This window comes from Danio aesculapii, chromosome 4 (assembly GCF_903798145.1).
Source record: "Danio aesculapii chromosome 4, fDanAes4.1, whole genome shotgun sequence".
NCBI lineage: Eukaryota > Metazoa > Chordata > Actinopteri > Cypriniformes > Danionidae > Danio > Danio aesculapii.
The window spans coordinates 12,725,702-12,750,462 of record NC_079438.1 but is presented as its reverse complement, the minus strand read 5'-3'; the positions used below and the strand labels follow the sequence as shown (position 1 = coordinate 12,750,462).

General features: G+C 37.9%; 1 protein-coding gene and 1 non-coding gene across 2 annotated transcripts in view; one reads left to right on the top strand and one right to left on the bottom strand.

Annotated features, from left to right (window-relative positions):
• Positions 1 to 24,761, top strand: part of LOC130222051 (gastrula zinc finger protein XlCGF57.1-like) — a 429,619-nt gene that overhangs the window by 9,078 nt on the left and 395,780 nt on the right. The window lies entirely within an intron of this gene.
• Positions 5,040 to 5,122, bottom strand: trnal-cag (transfer RNA leucine (anticodon CAG)). The gene has a single exon. It is a non-coding gene; the product is annotated as a tRNA-Leu (tRNA).

Here is a 24,761-nt window from a genome sequence, read left to right as displayed (position 1 = left end):
CTTGATTGGGCACGGCCGGTTTATGGTGTACAATGTATAGCTAATTCCAAAGGTAAGTCTTCCATGTTAGAGTATATGTAGGAAAAAAAGAATAGAGTTTTAAGGAGTTGTAGTTTAGCAGAGTCTGCTAGCTGCTGCTTTGCTGTAGCTTGAGTGGCATCTGGCCTTTTTCGGAAGTTATATTTCCATGTGTGCGTGTATCGGAATTTGGCGCTTCGAATTCCACATCATCAGGGGCCAATTCATGTGCGCTGTCTTTGTATGATTTACTCAAGTCCTCAAACTACCTGTGCATGTTGCCATCTGTAACCATCGTTAGTCTCGTGTGTTTATTACTTTGTGATACTGAGTGATGTGATTTTTGTATAAAGTGTTATTATTTTGTTTTTTATTCTTTTCCTTTATATGTGCTGTTATTTATTTATTTATTTTTTGAGAAGTTGGTGTTGTTTTATTGTAAGAATTGCGTGACATCACTTGCTTACTGGTATTGCCAAGTCTGAACCAATGGTTTGGTGTGCATTTGATATTTTGAATTGTGTGGTTGGTGGTATATACAATTCAGGGGCTGATCTAGGGCTGGGGCCACAGGGGCACCGGGTCCTGTTTAAATCGGTATGGCCGCTGTTGTGCCCCTCTCTTCTAAGTCATTGCTGATTCATATCAAAGCTCAGACATAAAGATGCGCTTTAATTCATGACGAACGTTGGCGAAACCTGTTACTTTAGCTATTTTTCTTGTATGATGAATGTTTTCACGCCTGCATATCAATTGGTTTGTTCTAAAACAGGGAGTAAAATTGATGCAGTTGGTGTTGCTTGCCGTATGTGTCATGAAATCTAAGGAACCCAATTGCAAGTAATAACAGGATGATTTATTGGAATCAAACAGAGCTCAACAGCAGGTAGGATGTTCACTAGTTAGTCTTGCCTTTCGCCACAATTTAGCACCGATAAAGGAAGCATTGGTGGCTGCAGTTCCGGATGCCCATTACTGTAGACTGTAGAATAGACTGCTATGACCACAAAAGGAGGAATTTCATGAATAAACCTCTGGTTTGTGTAGGTGCTCCATCCTGGGCATACCATTACTGTGCATGTCAAAAATAAACAGTGAAACAGAAGCATTAAATATGTTGTTTTATTATAATAACAATCAAAAACACTGAATATTAAAAAACCATAGATGTCATCCTGTGCAGTGCTTTATAGGTGTTTGTATGTGTCAAATATATTTTGACATTTTCTTGCAGGCAATGTGTTAATCCAATGAAGGATAACTTTTTAAACGTTTTGCATACCTGTGCTTTTCTTGACACTTGAATGTCTTCCCATAAACCTCCCAGTTGTCAATGGATAATTGCAGCTCAGAGAAGTCATGGCATCTTAAAGACAATAGAAATGAATTATTAATATTTAAAGTAACATTTCCATTGGTATTATGACAAAACCAAAATTGTTGGTTTAAAAATGCTTTTAATGACTGACACAACACCAACATTCCAGGAAGGCTTTTGGATTTGAGGAGAAGGGCATTTGGGTGCATCACACACCAACATTCTTTCCGTTGCATGAATGTAGTCAAGGCGACACACAACAAAGTCATCTTCTGTTCCAAAAGCATCCCATCGATCCTTTCCTTCAAATCTCTCCATTCCCTTTAGCCATAAGAGCTTCCCCTGAGACCACTGGCCTGCCAAGAACTTCTGATGAACCTCAAGCAATGTATCTATCCACTTGTCTTTTGTTTTTATTTCCTCAACTTCATGAAGAATGAGTGGTCTGTCCCTGAAAGTTAGGTGCATGATGTACAACAGATTATCAATGGTACATGTGTCGGTCAGTGTCAAAGACCATGGAGGAGATGCAAAAGATTCTTCCTTGACTGTCACTTCTTGAGTCTTTGGGGGGTTGTAGTATTTAGATTTTTTTTCTGTGTCTTTCTTCTCGATTTCTCCTCCTGACTCAGTGTTTGGTCAATTTCTATTTCTTTGTCCTCAGTAGTATTTTTTCGGGTTGCAGTTATCCGAATACCACTCAGGCGACCAGAGATGAATTCATGCATTACCTGTATGAAATCTCCTGGCCGCCTGTGTAGTTTAATTTTCAAGACTATTGTTTTTGTTGTCCTGAACCAATTTTCGGTTGCTGCGTTGGTGTCACGAGTCTAACCAAGGTGTTTCAACATGATGCTTGTCACAAAGGGTTAATGTGCCTATGTATGACCTAAGCACATTAATTAAAAGTGGTCAGTGGTAGGGATTTGAGGGAGCAACAATGGTTTTATGTTTCAAATGTTTTCTCCTATCTGAGAGGAGATTCAAACACTTGAACAAAGGGAGAGTCATGCCTGATGGTCTTTTGTGATGTCTCTGCATAGAAATCCTTCTCTTCCACTTCTGAGGTTTCCCAATCCACAACAATGGCCTGGTTTTGGATTGCATTCTGCAGATTTTTTAGACTATCCTGGCAGCATGTTGTTTTTTCCTCTGTAAAAACAGTGAAAATGTTCCTAACCAGTGCTTGAATCTCCTGTAGTGTTGTGGCATTCAGCATCAGTGCCATAGAGTATATGAAAAGCTGTTTGGTGGGTTTTGATGTTTTTATACCGGCTACCTTGCAGCAGAATATTTTGAGCATGTGTGCTGCACAAATGTGCACTACAGGGAATGAGCAATGTTCTTTTCCATCACACACCAGAAGACACTGCTGCAAGTATTTGTGTATTGTTTGCTGGCAGAAAGCATGTACACATGCATGTATTGTTGCCCAGCTGAAATCAGTTTCAATTTTCTCCGGTTGTAGGTGTTTTTTAAACAATTTTTAAAAAGTCCCGTGAAAGACATGTTAGCCAGTGCTGAATGGATGGTGTGCTCTGGTCAGATGAGAGCATTTCAGCAACTGGAACAACTGTTGGCCCTGTTGTTGATGTTGCAGCAGAACAAAGGGCATAGTACAGTACATACTTAACATTCCTTGAATTAGCAACAACTGTTCCTGTTGCATCCAGGTATAAGCGAAGAGGGCCTTTTTTTGGAAGTTGTTTAAAAGTTGTAGCTGATCAGTTCTGTACATGTGAGTGATGAATGGGGAAAGTGCCACAAACTGCAGATAATAATGGTTTAGATGACTGAACTCATGGTTAAGGTCTTGTTCTTCTTGGATTTTCATGCAGTCCAGAAAAGGATTTGTGTCCATTCTGTTTTCAAGGTTTATTTCGCTGGAAATCTTTTGCAGCACTGTGAGTGAGTGGAGGTACCTCGTTTGTGTTTCTCTTAATTAGCTTTTGCTCATCAACAGAAGCATTTTTTTGGTGTGAAGATGAATGGGTGTGAATACAGCCAACTTGCCCTTTAGTGCTTCCCTTTCACTTGCACTGGTACGGCTTCGGAATGTAAGCCCATTGGAATGGTCCACTTGGCCTGACACTTGTACAGTAACCATAAGAGAGTTAGCATTTTCCTCGGGTTCTTCCAAAATTAACAAATTAAACTTTGTGCATCCAGGAAATTTACAAGTGGCCTTTCCATGCCAATATGGACGAAGTCTTTTTCTTCATTGCATTTTAATTGCTCTATTATAGGAAGATGCCATATTTCAGTTTTCTGTATCCTTTTCCTTCTCCTGGTTTTATTTTGTTCTACTCCTCTTTCAACAAATTTATCTCAAATTGACTTGGGCACTTTTTGGGATGAACGTCAGCGGTAGCATATTTGTCTTCAACTTCCTCTAGCTCTGCCTCTGCAGCATCATGCAAGTGAGGTGCATCTGGATTCCCAAAGGAAAGCTTTGTCCTCTGTAATGGACGTCAGAGTTTTTTTAGTAAATAATATTTTACTAGATAATTTTCAAGACGCTTTAAAACAGTTTAAAGTGACAATTAAAAGCTTAATTAGGTTAATTAGGCAGGGGTGCATTTCCCAAACAACTTGCGGTTGAACTATCATAGTACGATGCATTGTTGTAATGTAATGAGGAGTGTTTCCCAAAACCCCTAGTTTCTCTGTCGCAGATCCATCACTTGAACCATGTTAGTTATAACGTAAAATGCCCATAATGACACTCTAAACAGGGTGGATTATAAAACTTCTTTAGAGAAGAACCCCATCATTTCTTTGTGCAAACTATATTGTTTTACACAAGCATTTAAAATAAAATCCAATATTAGTTTTGGTGAAAACATGCACTCGTTTTCCATATTAACTGAAATATATGTAAATGGCAAATATAGAGCCTGTGTTTGCTTTACTAATATTATAAAAAATATGACATATCCTATTGTAAAACATAAAAGGTTTTGCTAAGGTGTTGCTAGGTGAATGCTAAGGTGTTGCTAGGCGGTTGTTAAGGTGGTTGCTATGTGGCTGCTAGGCAGTTGCTAAGGTTTTGCTAGGCGATTGCTAAGGTGTTGCTATGCTGTTGCTGAGGTGTTGCTAGGTGGTTGCTAAGGAGTTGCTTGGTGGTTGCTAAGGTGTTGCTAGACGGTTGCTAAGATGTTACTAGATGGTTGCTAAAGTGTTGCTAGGCTGTTGCTAAGGTGTTGCTAGGTGGTTGCTAGGCAGTTGCTAAGGTGTTGCTAGATGGTTGCTATGGTGTTGCTCGGTGGTTGCTAAGGTGTTGCTAGGCGGTTGCAAAGGTGTTGTTAGGCGGTTGCTAAGATGTTGCTAGGCGGTTGCTACAGTGTTGCTAGGCAGTTGCTAAGGTGTTGCTGGGCGGTTGCTAAGGCCTTGCTAAGTGGTTGCTATGTGGTTGCTAAGGTGTTGCTAGGTGGTTGATAATGACAAAATTCTAATTTCACCAGTGAAAACAAATGGTCTAATAATAAACAGATGACAAGCACATGTCTTAAACATAATAAATCAACTTTATAATTTTGAACAGTTATATTCTGATAATTTTACTGTCAATTAACTGACACAGCTTTTTTTCTTCTCTTTCCCACATGGGGATTGGTATGAGCCCAATCAAACAACACACCGTTTTAGGGCAGCTTCACTGCACCAGCTGTGTGAGGCTGAGCACACAGCCAAAGACTGTGTTTGTCAGAAGTGGGATTCAAACCCACACCTCCCGGGGAGACTGCAACCTGAACACAGCACCTTAGACCGCTCGGCCATCCTGACATACACACTTAGCCGAAGCTGTCTCCTTGGAGCCACATCGCAGCACCATAACATGGAAGCTGGTGTTTCACAGCTTGCCCAGCTCCAACAGTCCTCCTCGTTGGCACTGTAGGCAGCACGTCAGTCTTATAATCTGAAGGTCGTGAGTTCGAGCCTCACACGGGCCAAGGTCGTATCTTTTGGCACACGGGAGCACTTAGGTGACCGGGCGGCGTACTTTATTACCTTCCATGCCGTTTATGCTTCCCGGGGGCAAAAAAAAGCTAGAGCTCCTCTGCAGGGCATGCGGCGTGACATTCCAAGAACATCTCCTGAGTCTGAAGCAATGATGGCAAGTTGCTCCCATTCCTGTCACGTTATCGCTTGACGTTTGACGTAGATCCGTCAAATGTCATGACTTGACGTTGCAAGAGGATTAGCCGAAAAGCCCTGCGAATCCCATAGAATTAAAAATAAACAGCATCTCAGCACATTTCACTACATGGCATACCAAGACAATTCTTTTGATCCCGTTTCGGTGCAATTGCTTTAAACCCCACGCCCATTGTTTTGAACACATGCTTTTCCGAGTTGCTGTGGACAATGCCTTGATGTTGCGCAAACGCCTCAAACCTTGCAGTCTACAGTGCCCATTAACGCTGCCAGGGCCACTGCTACACTGCATAAATTGTGGCGCAAAGAGATTGATGCGGCACTTTGTCAGTGTTACTGTATCACTCGTACATGGCGCCAGAGAGTTAAATACTTGAGCCTGAGATCTCAGCTGTGCAACAGCCACGTCCTCACAGTGAGAGCATGAGCTGTCCGCGGGCACTGCATCGACATGCTGGACCCCCAGACCTGTGATGCGATACTTGTGCCCATCATCCGGAGATAGGAACCACCGCATCCAGAAGCGCACATTCAGATGCGCATTCACATGCGTGTTGAAAAATATGCGTTGATTGACTGACACCACTTTTTTTCTTCTCTTTCCTACAAAGAGTCAAATGTCAGGACTTGACGTTGTAAGAGAATTAGTCGAAAAGCCCTGCGAATCCCATTGCCTTAAAAATAAACGGCATCTCAGGACATTCCACGACATGGCATTCCAAGGCAATTCTTTTGATTCCCTTTCGATGCACTTGCATTAAAGCCCACGTCCATTGTTTTGTTCACATGCTTTTCCGAGTTGCTGTAGACAATGCCTTGATGTTGCGCAAATGCCTCAAAACTTGCGGTCTACAGTGCCCATTAAGGTTGCCAGGGCCACTGCTATGCTTCGTAAACTGTGACGCAAAGAGATTGATGTGCCGCTTTGTCAGTGTTACTGTATCACTCGGACATGGCGCAAGAGAGTTAAATACTTGAGCCTGAACGCACAGCCAAAGATTAGGTTTGTCAGAAGTGGGATACGAACCCACACCTCCAGGGGAGACTGTGACCTTAAAGCAGCACCTTAGACCGCTCGGACATCCTGACTAGCACACTTAGCCGGAGCTGTCTCCTAGGAGCCACATCGCAGCACCATAACATGGAAGCTGGTGTTTCACAGCTTGCCCAGCTCCAGCAGGCCGTCTCGTTGGCTCTGTAGGCAGTGCGTTAGTCTCACAATGTGAAGGTCGTGAGTTTGAGCCTCACACGGGGCAAGGTCGTACCTTTTGGCACACGGGAGCACTAAGGTGACCGGGCGGCATACTGTATTACCTTCCTTGCCGTTTATGCTTCCTGGGGGCAAAAAAAGCTACAGCTCCTCTGGAGGGCAAGCGGCGTGACGTTCCAAGAACATCTCCTGAGTCTGAAGCAATGATGGAAAGATGCTCCCATTCCTGTCACATTATCGCTTGACGTTTGAAGTGGATCCGTCAAATGTCATGACTTGACGTTGTAAAAGGATTAGCCGAAAAGCCCTGCGAATCCCATTGAATTAAATATAAACGGCATCTCAGGACTTTCTACTACATGGCATTCCAAGACAATTCTTTTGATCCCGTTTCGGTGCACTTGCTTTAAAGCCCACGTCCATTGTTTTGAACACATGCTTTTCCGAGTTGCTGTGGACAATGCCTTGATGTTGCGCAAACGCCTCAAACCTTGCAGTCTACAGTGCCCCTTAAGGTTGCAGGGCCACTACTACGCTTCATAAACTGTGACGCAAAGAGATTGATGCGGCGCTTTGTCAGTGTTACTGTATCACTTTCTGAAGCAATGATGGCAAGATGCGTCAGATCGACCATGGCTCGTTATTATATGTATTTATAATTCCACTATAATCTCTCGCTGTGTATTTCAAACATGGCGGGTTTTTTTGTTTTCATTCTAGCTTTTTGCGTAAGCAAATGACATATCTCTGTAAACCAATAGCATTCAGCTGCGCGTGTGGCTCCGCCTTTTGGTACCCTTTCTCGTGTTTGGTACCCTTTCGAAAGGGTGCCGAAAAAGTGGTACGGTACGGTACGGTGCGGTACGCCTTTTGACAGTGGAAACGGCCATAAAAGCGTACCAAACCGAACCGTACCACTCAGTGGAAACGGGCCATTATTGTGGTATAGCAGTGATCCAATATGTTACTGTCTCTTGTGGCACATGTAACATGCTGTCTATATATTGGCAGTTCATGGGATAGTTTTGCCTTTGTTAATGTAAGTTGTAACTAAGATTTAAAAAGTATTTTACAATATTTTAACAATCAATTACTGCACAATCTTAAATCCATATGAACTAAGTTGGCTCGTTAAGATTTAAATGCAGTTCTACCCCCAAAACTAATGTGTTACATTCAATTAAATTAAATATTTGAAGCTCAAGCAATGACAATTGTAAAGTTACTTAAATATTCTTAAGTACTTACCTTTGTGAAAATGTCGAGAGCATAAACGGAGATATGCCAGCAAAAGATATATTTGCGTCTCAGTCCAGCAGGCCAAGACACCCAATGCACCGCTACAGTGTCAATATCCTTTCTTCTGAGTGGGAAATTTAATATATCTGTCGTCGGGATAATTTGTTTACCTTTTCGATCGCGTGATTTGCCATTAACTTACAGCCCTTAACACAACAAGAACGTAACACTGTATTTACTCTTACCTGTAGATACAGGTAAGATTTCGTTTCTTACGATTTGTATGTTATGAACTTTTGTGCTAAACAGATAACGTTATTGATGATAATACAGTCACCTACTGCATTCACCATAAGGCAAAGTAGCACCAACTCGCACTAAACACTCAGCTTATGCTAGTTTTGTTGAATAAAATCAGCAAACAAAGCAAAAGAAATATGACAACGAGATGCTGTGATGCTAGAAACTTGTATTATTGTCGGCTAGTGAAGGAGTCGTTCATAACGGAGATTCATTCACAAACGAATCGCTCCCTCCGTCAGTATGAGAAGTGAAAGCAGGAGAAGGGTGTGTGTTTCAGGACACAGATAAGATCAAATGTAACAGGGAGTGTGTATAGTAAATTTCCATACACACAAGCACAAGCTTTTTGTCAGGAATGCCTGAGCGATCACTTATCGATCAACGTAGAAAAGTGATGTAAAATGATAAGTTTTGTAATTTAAAAAAAATTGCAATACTGACCTCTGGGAAAACTCCTGATCATAGATAGAAGTGTATATCTCTGGCTCTGGATGGCCACAGTCCTCCACTGCAGCTGGGTCCCGCATTCATTTCAAAGGAGCGCTACCCTGTACTAAAATGGCGGCTCTATTGACGTATCCCTTCTAATAGATAACAACAGGGTAGGCGACATCTAATGTTTATATCTATGTATAAGTGTAAACGCTTTAAAACAAACCTTTCTCCAGTTGAATCACAACGCGGGAGCGGCGCAGACTTATGACATTAGACGCCACGCCAAAATAAAAGTCTTTTTGTCACTTACTGTTGCAGTCATGACTTATTGATACATTTCTCCCTCATTTTCCACTTTCTCACATACACAGACACACATATATTCAGTATTTGGAGCTGATCAAAACCTTTACTCTAAACATTTTAAGACAATAAAAATACTTACTAAGACTTAAGTGTTTAAAGCAGTAAATCTCAACATTATAATAGGTATAACAAATAATCTGATGGGTGTTTTGAGCTGAAACTTTACAGACATAAAAGACTTATCCTAAATCTTGAAAAGGGGGTAAAATAGGTGCCCTTCAACTAAAAAGTGTTCATTACTACTACATGTTTATTTCCACCAACTAGTCATGACTTATTATATATAGTTTTTCTCAGCGTTTGGACCCTTTATCCTGTTAAAAAATAACAAAACAATAAAAATGTTCACAAAAATGTTTACAATAAATAAAACAACAAACAGGAACAAAATAACTTCTCTTCAACACTTGCTGCAACAGTTTCTTTATATGAGAGTAATTAACAATAAAAAGTGAGCGATTGGTCCATATTTAAAATTTCAGTCCCGAGAGGTCATGTTTTGATATTCGATTGGTCTCACACAGTCAAGTGATGCGATTTCGCAGATCAGAGTTCACCAAGCTTGAACTTTGCAACGTAGTGAACTGCAAAACGTGACGCACGAACTGGCATTTCCGGTCTGACGCATTCGCGTGCATATGAATGGAAGTCTGTGGGGAGAAAAGTGTGACTGCAGCTTAAGTACAAGTGAATGGTTTCTCTCCAGTGTGGCTCATCATGTGTAGATTAAGGGATGATGATTGGCTAAAACTCTTCCCACACTGAGTGCATGTGAATGGTTTCTCTCCAGTGTGGATCTTCAAGTGATTATTAAGGTTTGATGATTGGTTGAAACTCTTACCACACTGAGTGCATGTGAATGGTTTCTCTCCAGTGTGGATCGTCATGTGTCGATTAAGGGATGATGAATGGCTGAAACTCTTCCCACACTGAGTGCATGTGTATGGTTTCTCTCCAGTGTGGATCTTCAAGTGATTATTAAGGTTTGATGAATGGCTGAAACTCTTACCACACTGAGTGCATGTGAATGGTTTCTCTCCAGTGTGGATCTTCAAGTGATTATTAAGGTTTGATGATTGGTTGAAACTCTTACCACACTGGGTGCATGTGAATGGTTTTTCTCCAGTGTGGATCATCATGTGAATCTTTAGATAGCCTTTTCTTCCAAAACTCTTTCCACACTGAGTGCAGATGAAACAATTCTCATCTCTTCTTTTCAAAATACTATCAGTTTGTAAATGAGTTTTTTCCTCAATTTTGACATGATGTTCTTCCTCTTTACTTCCCCTCATTCTCTTCAATTTGGTCTGAAATAAATAAATAAAACATTAGTTTTCATTAAGTCTTAAAACTCTCATCAAAAGCTGAAAAGTGAAGAGACACTGGAAACATTGGCTACACACACTGTAATTTTGATGCACATTAAATGTAAAATACATCAGATCATATTTTGTTCGGTCCATTAACATGTACACATTTAAGCAGATTCAATTCAATTAATCTTTATTTATCTAGTGCTTTTACAATGTAAATTGTGTCAAAGCCGCTTAACATAGAAGTTATAGTAAATTGAAACGGTGTCAGTCCAGTTTTCAGACTTTCTTACATAATTAATTATAAAAGTCATTTTGGTCATATTGATAAGACACAGATTTGAAAAGCTGTAAATGGCCTATTTTTATTTGTATTATATTCATAATTACAACAAAATGTTTTTCTAAAATTTGTAAAGCAGACAGGGAATACTTGTTCATTCTGTGCCTGACTGGCAAATCACTTTTATTGTCACATCATCTGCAGCACGTGTGCTATGATGAGTGAAAAACTTAGGTGCTGGCTCCAGAGAGTGCAAAATACAACAACATACAACAGCAAATTGGCAGTGTTGACAGCAATATGTACAATGAATAGGTGTAGCTGTAGGCAGTATTGTTTTAAGTATGGATTGGTTAAAGTGCAGTGCATGCTACATATTGATAGTGTGCAGTGAGGGGTATGGAAGATTCTGTGTGAGGTGTGTTAAGTGTTCATCAGCCTGATATGTGTAAACACATCAGAAATAAAGTTTTGGGGTAACAGCTGAACAAACAGCTGAATATTTGCCTCGCAGACATGAGGCTGAAAGTGCACCTTTGCCCCTGTGTGCTGTTGGGCCATTTTCATCCATTATGGGGTGATTATGAGGCTTAATTCGGCCAAAACTTTCTCTGGGTTTCAGAAAATTGACTGATATTTGGGGACATCTTATTTTGACATATTCTGGGAAAATAAAAATAAAAAATGTAAAAAATGAAAAACACTCTGGGCAAATTTACTCCCTTTTCGTTATATTCATGGCTGTTTTTTCTCCATTCGCCTCTATTATAACAACATATATTTGATTGCAAAGCCATGACAACATATAATCATGCATTTATGATTAGTTGGTGTTTTCTGTGGCGACAGTCAACATTGTTTAATTGGTCTCCACCCATGGGACGGCAAAAAGGAAATGGGTGAGAGTATAAAGGAAGAGGAGGAGAGTTGAAGAGGGCAGCATTATGTGGTGTGTGGAAGAAACGGAAGTTGACTGAACTGTTGCAGTGCAGGGAAACGAGTAGAGAAAGCGGGTCGAGACGAGCAGTGTAAACTTAACGACTGGCTGTGATAAACAAAAAGCGAAAGTACATATCAAAACAACGGAGCAAAGAACGCTGTCTTGTAACTGAAGAGCTTGTGACGTCTGTGAACAAGTGCGTCACCAAAGACTTCAGTGCAGTGCACTTACGGTCAACTTACTGATTTATCTCACTGGCATGAAAGTCAGCTGCCGAAAGCCTTCCTCCCACAGTCGACAGTGTCAGAGTTTCCTGTTAGGCACCTGTGGCTGCTACTCCCCCGCTGGGTTCGTCGACGCCCTCAACCTTCACATCCACACCGCCACATTCACCATTCCCCTTCACATCCACATTCACCGTTCCCCTCTCATTTCCTTTGACTCCTCCACTCCGTGGGTAAGAAGCAAAAGTTTTTGTTTTCTTTGCCCAAATTCTTATTTTATTTCTCTTGTTTTGTTTTCTCCCCGTACTATTATTATCAGTATTATTTTTCCCCGTTTCAAATTTGATGAATCTGCTGACCTGAAATCATTTGCATTTTTTCCGTTCACTTTCATTGGAGTTATAAGTGCTGAAGGTTTTGTGTTTCATTGTGATTATTGTTATATTGCTTGTTTTGGACTTCCGGTTGGAGTGGAGTGATGTAAAGATGCAAATTGTCATTTAGTATTGCTCTTGTCCTAAATACTATTACCTAGCAACATGCTTTACAAAAGTTGCGTGTAAGGGGGAAACATGTCAAATTTAATGACACATTTGAGGGCTCAATAAGGCAAAGGACTGCCTCTTGCGTGTGCTCTAGGTATCACGTGCAATCGCTCCCTCAGGCACTCGCTCCCTCTGCTTTCGCGGCACTTGCTCTCTCTGTGATGGTGCTGCGCGCATCAGTTCCTCGCATTCATCAGAAGTTGACGCCCAAATTGACACAGGTAATAAAAAGATTAAAACTTCTGTTTTCAATAGCGATTTTAACCCTTTTAATATGAAGTCCTCGGCTATGCAGAGACCATTATTAATCAGAAATCTAGTGTACATAGTTTTACGTTAGGAAATGCAGTCTTGAATTTACAAACAGTCGGCACGTACCAAAGAACAGATGTAACACATTGATCAAATGTAGTTTTCAGTCACGCTCATGTAAGTCATATTCAACTCGTTTAGTTTTGCCTTCTTTCATTTTTGATTTCCGTCTTCAACACAGTTTAACTAACTCATTTCTAATATCTACATTTTTATCTTCCTCATGCTGACAGTAAGTGCATAACATTTTACTGGTTATTTTGCAAGACAGTTGCATTCAGACAAAGTCCCTTTAAGTATTTTATAGTCTTTTATTCAGATTAAAGTGTAATTTAAAGACTTAATCCATTAACTACGAAAGTTAAAATAATTAGTCAAATTATTTTGTAACTAATTTGTTGTGTATATCAAAAATATACAGTAAATATTTCTTAAGGAGGCTAATAATACTGACCTTTTTTAATTAGAAACAGCTTTTATTCACTAAGTAAACAATAAGAAATAGGCCTTATTATGACTCCAGAATAATTATTTTTTTAGAAAACACTGAAAATTTTCAAAAACATTATTTTAAATGAATGGAAGGGCAAAATAAATTGACTTCAACTGTAAGGCCTTTCTGTTAAAGTTTACAGGTGCAACAATGTGCCTTGATGTACTTGAATGTTAGAAATGTGTTATCCTACACCAGTACAAAGTTACTTGTCAAATAAATGAACAAGGAAGATTATCTTGAGTTTAAGTTATTTAATTATCTTGTTTATAAAGACTGCAGAGTGATGCATGAAAAAGATGACTTCGAATAATTTAAGTATTTTGTGATATATATGTTAAAATGTGCTCCCAAAAGTACGTGGCCCCTGCCCGCCCCCCACAGGTTAGTAGTAAGCTAATGTAATTTCATAATACAAATCTTAAATTCATGCTAACCAACAAATGATCAAAGGAAATATATTAATGTAACTCAAATATATAAAACATGAATTGATGTTTACTTTAAACTTAAATTATATTGTTCTATTAAAATTATTTTTTAAAAATTTTGTCAAATAAAAAATTTTTCTAGAGTCATCCACCATAATTTTTTGTGGCTAAAAAGTATCGGTTCAGGCACCGTTTTGGCACCGGTATCGTTTTAAAAGTATCGATTTAGCACCGGTGTCAAAAAAACCCCACACGATAGCCAACCCTAATGATAATGCTAACCCGAAGAGCAAGCTGCTTCTAAGAAAGAGACGGCTCCGGCGAGTGATAACAGTGCGGTCCTTTAAGCTATTGATGCACTAAGTCTGTGTTGGGTGGATACTCCGACTCTCTTACTACCCTGGAAAAAGAGTTTAGTATCGTGAAAAAGGAGCTGGCCCTGCTGAGAGACTGAGGCGAGGATCTTGAGGAGAAGTCTCACCGCTCAAATCTCGGCATTATGGAAGTTAAAGAAGGACGGGAGCACGGCAGACATGTGATGGAATTTGTAGCCGGTCCCCTGAAAGATACCCTGAACCTCGAGAAGACTCCACTTCTAGACTGCGCACACCGCACTCTACGCAGCAAACCAGTGGATGACAAGGAACCGCCACTCGCCTTTATAATTAAATGGCACTACTTTTTCAAAAAAGAGGATATTTTGAAGAAAGCCATTGAAATGAAGTCAATCACGACAGTACACTGGGCTGTCAAAGACAAAACCAATGTTAATGTCACTCTCTGGTTAACTTTTATAGCACATGTTTGTTGTTGTTATTTCTAATTCTCTAGTATATTTTGTCAATAATGGGGTAGCTTTGTAGTAAAACATGAAGAGCTGTTCAAATGGTTTTGTTTTATACGTGAGGTCCCACATGGTCAGCTAGTTAAAAGTGGGAGTAGCTGGAAGTGTGTGCAAGTTTATACGCAAGGTTTCAATATTGTGTTGTTTCGTGTTTATAAGTGTATGTGAAATCACCCTTTTTTTCCCCTTTCCTCTCTCTCCCCCAGACCCCCTACATACAAAACCCACAGATACCTTTCGGATGCTTCTGATAAATGTTTTCGACAGCCTTTCATAAAATGGGTGGAGTAAAGACAAACTTTACCAGTTGGAATGTGCAGAGGCTAAATCACCAAGTGAAACTAAACAAGGTGTTTGCATTTCTTAAGTTAAAATCTGATATTGTATATTTACAGGAGACACATCTGTTGAAAAAAGACTACTCAAAACTTAATAGAGGAGGCTATACACAAATATACCATGCTAACTTCAATAGCAAAAGTAGGGGCGTTGCTGTACTCATACATAAGAATGTACAGTTTGTTATGGAGACAAATGTGTTGGATAAAAATGGCAGATACATAATAATCCAAGGTTAACTTTTTAACATGTCTGTGGTCCTATCAACTCCTTCCTTCAGACATACGGTGTAAGTGACCCCTGGAGATTTAAATATCCATCTTCCAAGCAATTTTCCTTCTATTCACCTGTGCATCAAACCTATTCCAGGATTGACCATTTTCTCCTGGACAAGCAGTTACTTCCCTTAATTTCAGAAGTAGAGTATGGTAGTATTGTTATTTCGGACCATTGTCCAGTCTCACTAAAGCTATGTTTTCCAGGCAATGTAATCCTCCAACATACATGGCGGTGAAGTAACTCATGGGCATATTGCAATGGTCAACACGAGTTGAATCTGAAATCTTGGGCAAGCGCCAAATTGTCTCAGTCATTGAACTGGCCTGAGGGCTTATACCATCATGATAACAGGGCGCCAATTGACTTGAATAGCTGCATCAATACTTTGGCTGCAGATGTTCTGGTACCTTTCAGCTAACTAGTAAATGACTAATAAACTTAAACAATGGGGCTTTACAGGATTTTCAGCAGGAACGGCCTCACAAGACTTTTGAATGACTCCTCTACATGGTCATGGGCTCGCCTCGGGCACATCCTGCCAGATGTACAATTTCGTAGAGACAAAGAGAAAATAATGCATACGAATGAAAGACAATCTCTTAAAATGTCAAAACTAAGGCAGATGTATCTTTGAATAATATGCCATGGTTTTCCTCATATGCTATGTTTATTCCAACCAACCAAGTTAATTAATGTGTTGTTTTATCCCTTATAGCAGATTAAAATTATCTGTATGTGTCTGAAATGTATGATGTCTGGCATTGAACGAAAGCTAGTGACATTTGCAATACATTGGTGTAAATGAAAAACTAGTAGCACAAACAGTATTCGTCTTGTAACCTTTGATGTGATATAGTCACAAAACTTACCACGAGAATTCTACATGTAGTCTGTTAATTTTTGACCCTACCTACATGGCAACTGCTCATTGGAAGACAATGCCTAGGGGATGGACCAAACCAGGTCACTTAAAAACACCCTGCAACAAAGAAACTTTGCTTTTTGCATTAGCTGGCTTGCACATGCTATTGCTTTCTGCCCCCGTTCGCCTGCTCGGACACTACGCCGCCATGCAATTGGGTCACCATGAAATCTCCATGTATACCTCAAGTTTCAGGACCGCCGAAATCGCACGAACTTCCGCAAACTGACTCTCAGCAGTCCGTCACCTCGGTAACCGACAGCCGCCCACGAGCGAATCCCAAGGACGTCACTGAAGCCACCAGCCAATTAGGAGCGCCATGTTTCCCCGAGGCCAGCCGGCGAGGGAAATTCAACTTCAGCAAAAAGGGTGCAAGTAACACAAACTAATGTTGTCTCTTGCTGATCTGGTGCAGATTGATCTTAAGCAGTTAAAGATAAGCCAAATCTCTGCTTTTGTGGTTTCTCAGGTGTTATTCTAAGATCTTGTAAGAAGTATTATAATTAATTTGGGACGGTTGTTCAACTCATCTTACATCCTCTGAACTGCCTCTGTGTGTATGTGTGAATGTGTGTGTGCGTTTGTTTGTTGTTTGCTTATTACGTAGTTAGTTTCATGTATGATAGTGTGGCTCAATAAATCTTTGTTCTCATTTTGTAAGAACTGTGTTCTTGTTTATGTGCTTCTAAGTCATTGCCTCGAGCTGTAGATCTTGTTACCTTGCTAAAAGTGTGTTATGTGTTATGTTATTATCGTTGGCCGCGTAAATAATATTAACAAGATTGGTAAGATACGATAACTTCTATTCGTTTTAGTTTTATAAGGAGTTTTGTACCAAGCTAACACCCCTGTTGTGCAAGGTATTTGCTGAAGCTCTTGTCTCGGAATCACTCCCACCCCTCCATGACATCAGCTGTTATAACAGTACTTCTTAAAATGTATAAGGATCCACTTAATTGTGAATCTTATCGTCTGATCAGCTTACTCTGCTGTGATTATAAGATCCTGGCTAAAGTGCTGGCAATCAGAGTGGAGTTAGTCATGAGAAAGATAATTCACCCAAATCAATCTGGTTTTATTGTTCGGAGACAGTTATCTTACAACCTTCGTCGCTTATTTAGTATTATTTATTTGCCTAAAAATAATACCAATCCAGAGGTCTTAATTTCTTTAGATGCCCATAAGGCAATTGATAGAATAGAGTACATCTATTTATTTACAGCGCTTAAAAATTATGGTTTTGGCCCTGGATTCTGTTCCTGGGTTAAAATTTTATATTCCAGGCCCCAAGCATCCATTCAAACAAATAACATATTTTCTAAATGCTTTCTACTCTCTAGTGGAATGAGACAGGGCTGCCTTCTGTCCCCTCTGCTCTTTGACATTGCCATCGAACCTCTTGCAACCATATTAAAGAACTCAGATGGCTTTCAAGGAATTTTAGGAGAGGGACAAGAACATAAGCTCCTGCTTTATGCGGATGATCTTCTTTTTCTGTCAAATCCAGACACATGTATTCCAAAAGCTTTAACAATAATGTCAGAATTTGTAAATGTTTCTGGATACAAAGTCAATCTAGCAAAGAGTCTCTTTTTCCCTATCAATGATAGAGCACAGCAAATGTCCTTCCAATCTTTCCATTTTCACTAAGTCCTGATACATTTGTATATCTGGGTGTGTGTGACATGCAAATATAAGGATCTGTTACTTATAGATATAATAATTTTAAAACGACATTAGACAAAGCTAAACAAGACAGGAAAATCAATTTCATTAAAATGACAATACTACAAAGATTTCTGTTTCAGACTGTGACTGTTTTTATTCCCAAGTCATTTTTCAAGGAGTTGAATAATTGTTTTTCTACATTTCTCTGGGATAAGACAACTCCTCACATAAAGCAATTCTTGGAAAAAAAAGAAGGAAGAGGGTGGATTGGCAATGCCAAATATCCTATACTATTATTGGGCGGCCAATTTGCACAAACTGATATTCTGGTTTTTCAACATCTGTAATGATGAGGCCCACTTTGGTTACTGATGGAACAGCACACGTCTAATTCAGTGTCTTTATGCTCACTGATTTGTGCTTTGATTGCAGTGAGTAAACAATATTCTACGAATAACTCAGTTATTAATTGATCACTTAGAATATGGTCACAATTCAGACTTCACTTTAATAATAAACAAGCATTGCCTTCTGCTCCCAGAATCCATTATTCCCTCCCTCTCTTATAGATTCAGCATTCCGATTATGGTCTAGGAAGGGAGTTAACTGTGTTAAGGACCTGTTTAAAGATGGCATATTTATCTCATTTCAACAGTTAAGAACAGACATTGAGATACCACAGTCTAATGTTTTTAGGTACCTTCAGGTCCGTAGTTTCGTTAAAAAACATCCCATAAACATTGGATATTAGAAGTGTTATCACATCTTAAACTCGAGCACCTTAAGTACACCATCCAAGGCTCTACAAAACAGTTTTATGAGGTTTGGCAGCCTTTCCTATCCTACACTGAACGCTCAGGGGTTATTATATCCTAAGTGAGAGTTATTAATAATTTGTTGTATCTATTTTTATTTATTTATTATTTTTTTCTCTTTTTATTATTTATTCCTTTTTTCTTTGTGGGGTGCGGGTATGTCTGTAGCTATGTACCATGTTAATTTGTTGTTCAATATGTGTGTTGTGGAAAAATTAAAGACTTTTGAAAAAAATCAATAAAACTATTTGAATAATAAGAATGAAAGCAGTACTAAAACATAGTGTTTAGAACGAGTAATAATCCCATTAATCTAGTTACAGTACATGTCCCTGTCGAAGGTCTGTGAATTTAAGCTAATTATTAATTCATATAATTAGGTACGGTACAGCAAAATAATATCATCCCATGCCTAAGCAGCATAACACTGTTTTTACAATCTAAAAATTCATTCTTTAAAAAAGTCTCAAGCAAAAAGATTTCAATGGCGGCGCCTGCTGGTACATGAAGAATATGGTCAATACTGACGAACTTTACACTCAAATGTTTGCATATCATCAACATGCTGTAATCCGTTTCTTAAGCAGCAAAAGTCATTTTTAGTCTAGTTTGTTGGCCAGTTGTAGTCAGTGCAATGCTAAACGTTATTGTTCCACTATAATTTGTTTGTTTTGCTTCATGTCGTCCCACAACATCATCATATAGTTTAGAATACTGTACAATGTTTTATAATAATTAATTATTTTTGTGTCCATTTCATTCAGCATATTTAAAATTCTGACATACTGTAAACCAGGGTTTCACCAAGTTAAATGCAAGACTTCTAAAGACATTTTTAAGACTAATAATACAATAATAAATGAATAATGAAAAAGAAAATATTTTAAATATTTCTTAGCAAAACATTTTAAATACGTTGTAAAAAATAGCAAGCTATACTTGTATCCATACACTTTTTTTCCAAAATAAACTTTATTTAAATAAAAAAAAGAACAAATGTTTTAAAAGTATTAAAAACCATAATAAACTAAACCTGTGCGCAACAATCTGTCCAGGTCGATGTCCTCAGCAGTAAATACATGAAGCACGTTTTAAAAAAAAATGTTAAAATGACCTTTTTGAATAAAAAGTTTAAAGTTTTATTGAGATGGATTGTTGGTGATTGTATGGGTTTTGGTCAAATTGGGTAGCAAAACATGAACAAAAGTAAATGAAGACTTGTTTAAAAAAGATTTAAAGACCTATAGCACAATATTTCAGTAAATTTAAGACTTTTTAAGACCTAAAATTTGATTTTGGAATTTAAGACATTTTAAGACCCCGCGGAAACCCTGTTTAAACACAATAGCCCTGGTAATTAGTTATTATAATAATGATGTAATTCTAACTCAGATACTATCTGTGAGAACTTGTAACAACTACTATAAACAACTTTAAACCCATAAAGAAGTTGATAAAAAAGGGAATTGGGATCAACGTGACACATGCAAATGGAAAGTACTAAGACAACACTATAACCGTAATAGCAGAAATCTTCTATGAGAATACTGTAGGTCAAATATCCTCAGCTCAGTTAAACTTTTTATATTTATTGTTTTTATTTATTTTATATAGCGCCAGTGCTCAAGGACGCTTTACAAACAGTAGGAGAACAAGAGAAGCAATAACCTTAAGAAGGTAGAGAAAATGGGAGACTAATAATACATAAAACGAATGACAAAAGACATGAGAACAAGTGATGAAAGAAACTGATTCCTGTCTTTCAATGAGTGCTTATGTGCATTTAGGAGAACTAGGCAGCACACTCAGGACTGCAAGATGGATTTAATTTAGTATTCTTATTATTAAAATATATCTGAATGAGGATCAAATGACTGAGTTGGTCTTTGAGAATGAAAATCAACCTGTTTGTTCCTGCAGATCTTCATGTTTGACTCTGAATGTTTCTTCAATCTTCACATCTTCACTCTCCTCTTTAATAAACGCCATCTTTATAACAGTGTGGAGATCAGTCGCCTCAGCAGGAGTTTTTCTCTGTGTTTGGACACTTTATCCTGTTTAAAATGAAAAAATCAATAAAAATGTTCTGTTTAAATAAATAAAACAATGAACAGAAACAAAATAACTTCTTCTCAACACTTGCTTCAACAGTTTCTTTATATGAGAGTAATTAACAAAAAGAAATCAGGTAAATCTGAGCAAGAAATAATGGCCACAAATGAGCTGATGAAAACTATTACTCCATTTCTTATATATAGTGATGAAGACTTAGAATGAAATGACATTATGCTATTTAATAAATTAAACCTTCAATCAAACCAAACACTTATTACACACATTACTGTTGCTTTATTCAAACTTTATTCAGATATGTTCGTAATTGTTTGTTTTATTTATTTTATTGTCTGCTTACAGCAGCATTGTAGCACTTTTTTGCACAAGACAAATTTCCTCTCTGGGACAAATAAAGTTTATCCTATCTTTATTCAAACAATAGCCCTCATCACTGTGAGTAAAATAGTACTACGTTGTATAAAGGTTGTACTATATCTGCTCTCTCTCTCTCTCTCTCACACACACACACACACACACACACACACACACACAGATATTCGTTGAAGCTGATCAAAAGCTTTAAACGTTTTTAGGACTATTTTGAAAAACTTTTTTATTCCACTTCATGATGACTTGCATGTCTACAACACATTACTTCCTATTAAAATCTGAGTCCAAATCTCATTGTCGTAATTATGACCTCCTTCCTATTTTCACAACTTATCTAGGGTTTTTTTTTTTTTCATATGAATTGTCGTCTCTTATTATCTGTATTCCATGTTTCCTGCCATTCTTTAGCAATATCTTCAGTAATAATATTTAACTGTACCTTTACTTAAAGAAGCAGTAAAGGGGTAGTTCACATAAAACTTACAATTCTGTCATTTACTCTTACATTTACTAAACCTGTTTGAGTTTCTTCCGTTGAATGCAAATGAAGATATACTGAAGAATACAGCGGCAAAAAATAGCCACTATGGGTCAACGTTGATGGACTGAGACAAAAAAATAATAATAATAAAAAAATCAGCCCTGGCATTTAAAGCCAGAGTAGCCCACTGCATATAATCAAAATGCTACCCATCTGTACACACCATTGAATATGTTTACAACTCCTATTCCATAAAAGCACAAAAGCCATACACACAAGTCTTCACACAAGTAATCAACATTTTGTAATTTTGTGAAAATAAGTGATTATTTTCAATATTCTTTGACAACATACCGTGTTTTGTATTTGTCGGACCATCACTATTTTGCTAGATCTTTTCCTTCAGGTAGGTTTTTAAGAGTAAATTTTGCATTTTCTTTTAACGGTTGCATTTCTTCATCCATAGCTTTAACCCATTCCCTTGCATTTACCGATGTCACCACCTCTTTGTATGTTTGTGGTACATTAAACATGTATAGTCTATAAAAAAAATCAATGTTGATCGCATCACCTTCAAAACCACAAGCATAATTGCTTATATAAGCTTGCAGGATATCTTCTAACTTCTGGTTCATCTTCCTCTGGGTTGTCTACAATGACCTCTTCCTCAGCACTTTAAACTCTCCAGGACTCTTCCTGATCTCAAAATCATCCTCAACAACTGGAATCTTTGATTCAGCATTTGTTTCAGATACAAACTAAACAAGTCTGTGTTTCTAATATCTGTGTTTCTGTTCTATATCTGCACAACTCTGGTTTGCACTCATTGCCAAATGTTTTTATTTTTTACGTATATTTTTAGACTTCATTTTATTTATGTACAATTTTTTTTAGATGAACTTTTATGTATAATTGTATTTATTGTAAATTCTTTCTTAAAAACTCAACTTTTTGTTTTAATATTATATGTTAGGCACCTAGGGTCTGAGAGTAACATGATTTCGATTCTCTATATGTACTGTACATGTGGTTTAATTGACAATAAAGCTGACTTTGACTTTCTGTACTTTCTTGATGAAAGGATAGCTGACAATGTATGCTGGACTGTTCTTGTCAAATCCAACAAAAATGGCCTTCTCACACCTCGAATACAACTTTCCTAACTTTGCTTTGTCATTTCTGTAAGCGTAACATGTTAACCCACACTTCTGCATGTTGGGCTGTCTGCTGGTTAACATGAAAAATGGTGTCTGTTTTGTGCAGTTGTTAAAACACTATAGCTGCTGTTTGAACTGCATATGTCCACAGTGTCTTTAGTAACCCACTTTCTATTATCAAGCATCTAGCCATTTCAAATAATGTTCTCTAATTACCTTCAGCAGTGCCATTTTGGTGTGGAGAATATGGTGTTGATGTCTCATGTCTAATTCTACTTTTACTTAGTATTTGAGACTCTCTCAGTGAATTCTGTACCATTGTCGAACCTGATACGCTTAACCCGTTCCATTTGGAGCTACATCAGCCAGGAATTTTTCAGTAGCGGTCGCTGTGTCACTTTTGTTTGTTAGAATGTATAGAAAAACTAGTCATCTGTGAAGGATAATGAATATTTATGACCATTTTTGAACAATGGGTCTATAAGCCCTGCTAAATCAGTGTCCACCATTTCTAGAGCTGCTTAGGCTTTTGCATCTGGTCCTCTATTTCTAGTATGGACAAACTTTCCCTGTGTGTAGACTTCACAATGTGGGATGGCTTTATCTCTCTTACACTTAATTACCATATCTGTCCCTGAAGCAATGAATTTCAAAGCTTCATTTTCTGGACTTGTGGGACTCATGTTCTCATGAAATGTGGAATAGGTTGAAACTTATTTGGGCTACAGTCCATTTGCCAGGATAAAAACAATATTTATCAACCAAACAAACAAACAAATATTAAATAGTAGTAAAGAAGCTTTTACAAATGACTAAAAAACTTAATCCAATATTGAACAATGCATCCACACATGTTTAAATTTGATACATTTTATAATGTTAGCATTCAGATATTATTTGAGTGTAAATTCAGAATGTGCAACTTACCTTTTCACTCTTTAATGAAGAAATGGTCTCAGTAGACTTTTCTTTGTATGTTGTTGTTGGTTAATAATCCCAATGTAGGAATCTACAAATGTAGTTTGTCCTCAAGTTGTTCTCTTTACTCAGCAAAATAAGCCAATGAAGATTCTGTTAGGAACCCAGAATATATAGATACAACCCTGCCGAGCTACTGGATCTGGAATGTGATTGGATAAGACTCTATTGGCCCCCATTAACGCTGGTATAAAGATGCAAATGAGCAGGAGCAGTGGAGACTTAAGACACATTACTGTGGGGGAGAGGAAGTTTAGCAGCTTTACAAACAAGTTTTACATAGAAATGATGACGTATTGAGAAAATAAGTTGACTTTAGCCATCTTCATTTGTTTCATTTGCTGTTGTTGTATAGGACTATTGAGGGAAGCTTTGCCAAAACATTTCATGCTCCCCTGTAAAAGTATTTAGTAGTATTTTTAAACTTATTTTATTTTGATTGATGTTGTGGCTGCTGCATTTTGTAGTTAGTGTTGATACACTTATGTTGAGGTATTTTGATTTGAAACACATTTAAATGTATTTTTCCCAAGCCTGGTTATAAAGTAATGCAAGAGTTGTGTGTTGTTTTTAGTAGAAGCTTCTCAGAGTCTCTTGGCTGAAGTCTTTGTTTAAATATGCAAATGAGCATTGAAGACTCAAGCCACACCGATGTCTCAATACACACAACTACATTCACTTATATAATAGTTATAGAAGACTCATACTTTTATACAGTGGTTTTAGTTTTTAATTTATTCATCATTCATAGAAACCATTTCTAAACTTCACAGTGAGGTTTTATTTATTTGTTCAGTCAATATATTGACATGAGCTAACTATTAGCAATGTTTTAGTTATTTATTTATCACTGAACTTGTTCTTTATGTGAGTTTAGAGTCTTTTATTTCTCTTAAAGCACATGCAGCTTATTACTGGTTTATGTAAGACTGTCAACACACTCTTAACAGGTCGATTATTTCTGTCCAAAAACGTCTGTAAATTGTAACTATCAAAATGTAACTTGTTTCTGTGCCAATTTAGTTTTCTTTCCTTCGGTTTTTAGTTGAACAGAACATGTGTGAGCAGCTCAGCTCTCTCGAAAGCCTCTTATTCACCTGGTAGGTAACAAAGATGTTTTTCCCTCTAATTATTACTTGTGTTTGTGCATACAAATATGCATAAACATTCACAAAAGCATATATAAGATACCCTGTGACAAAACCTTTTTTTTAACACAGTAAAGCTATCACATACTGTTGATTT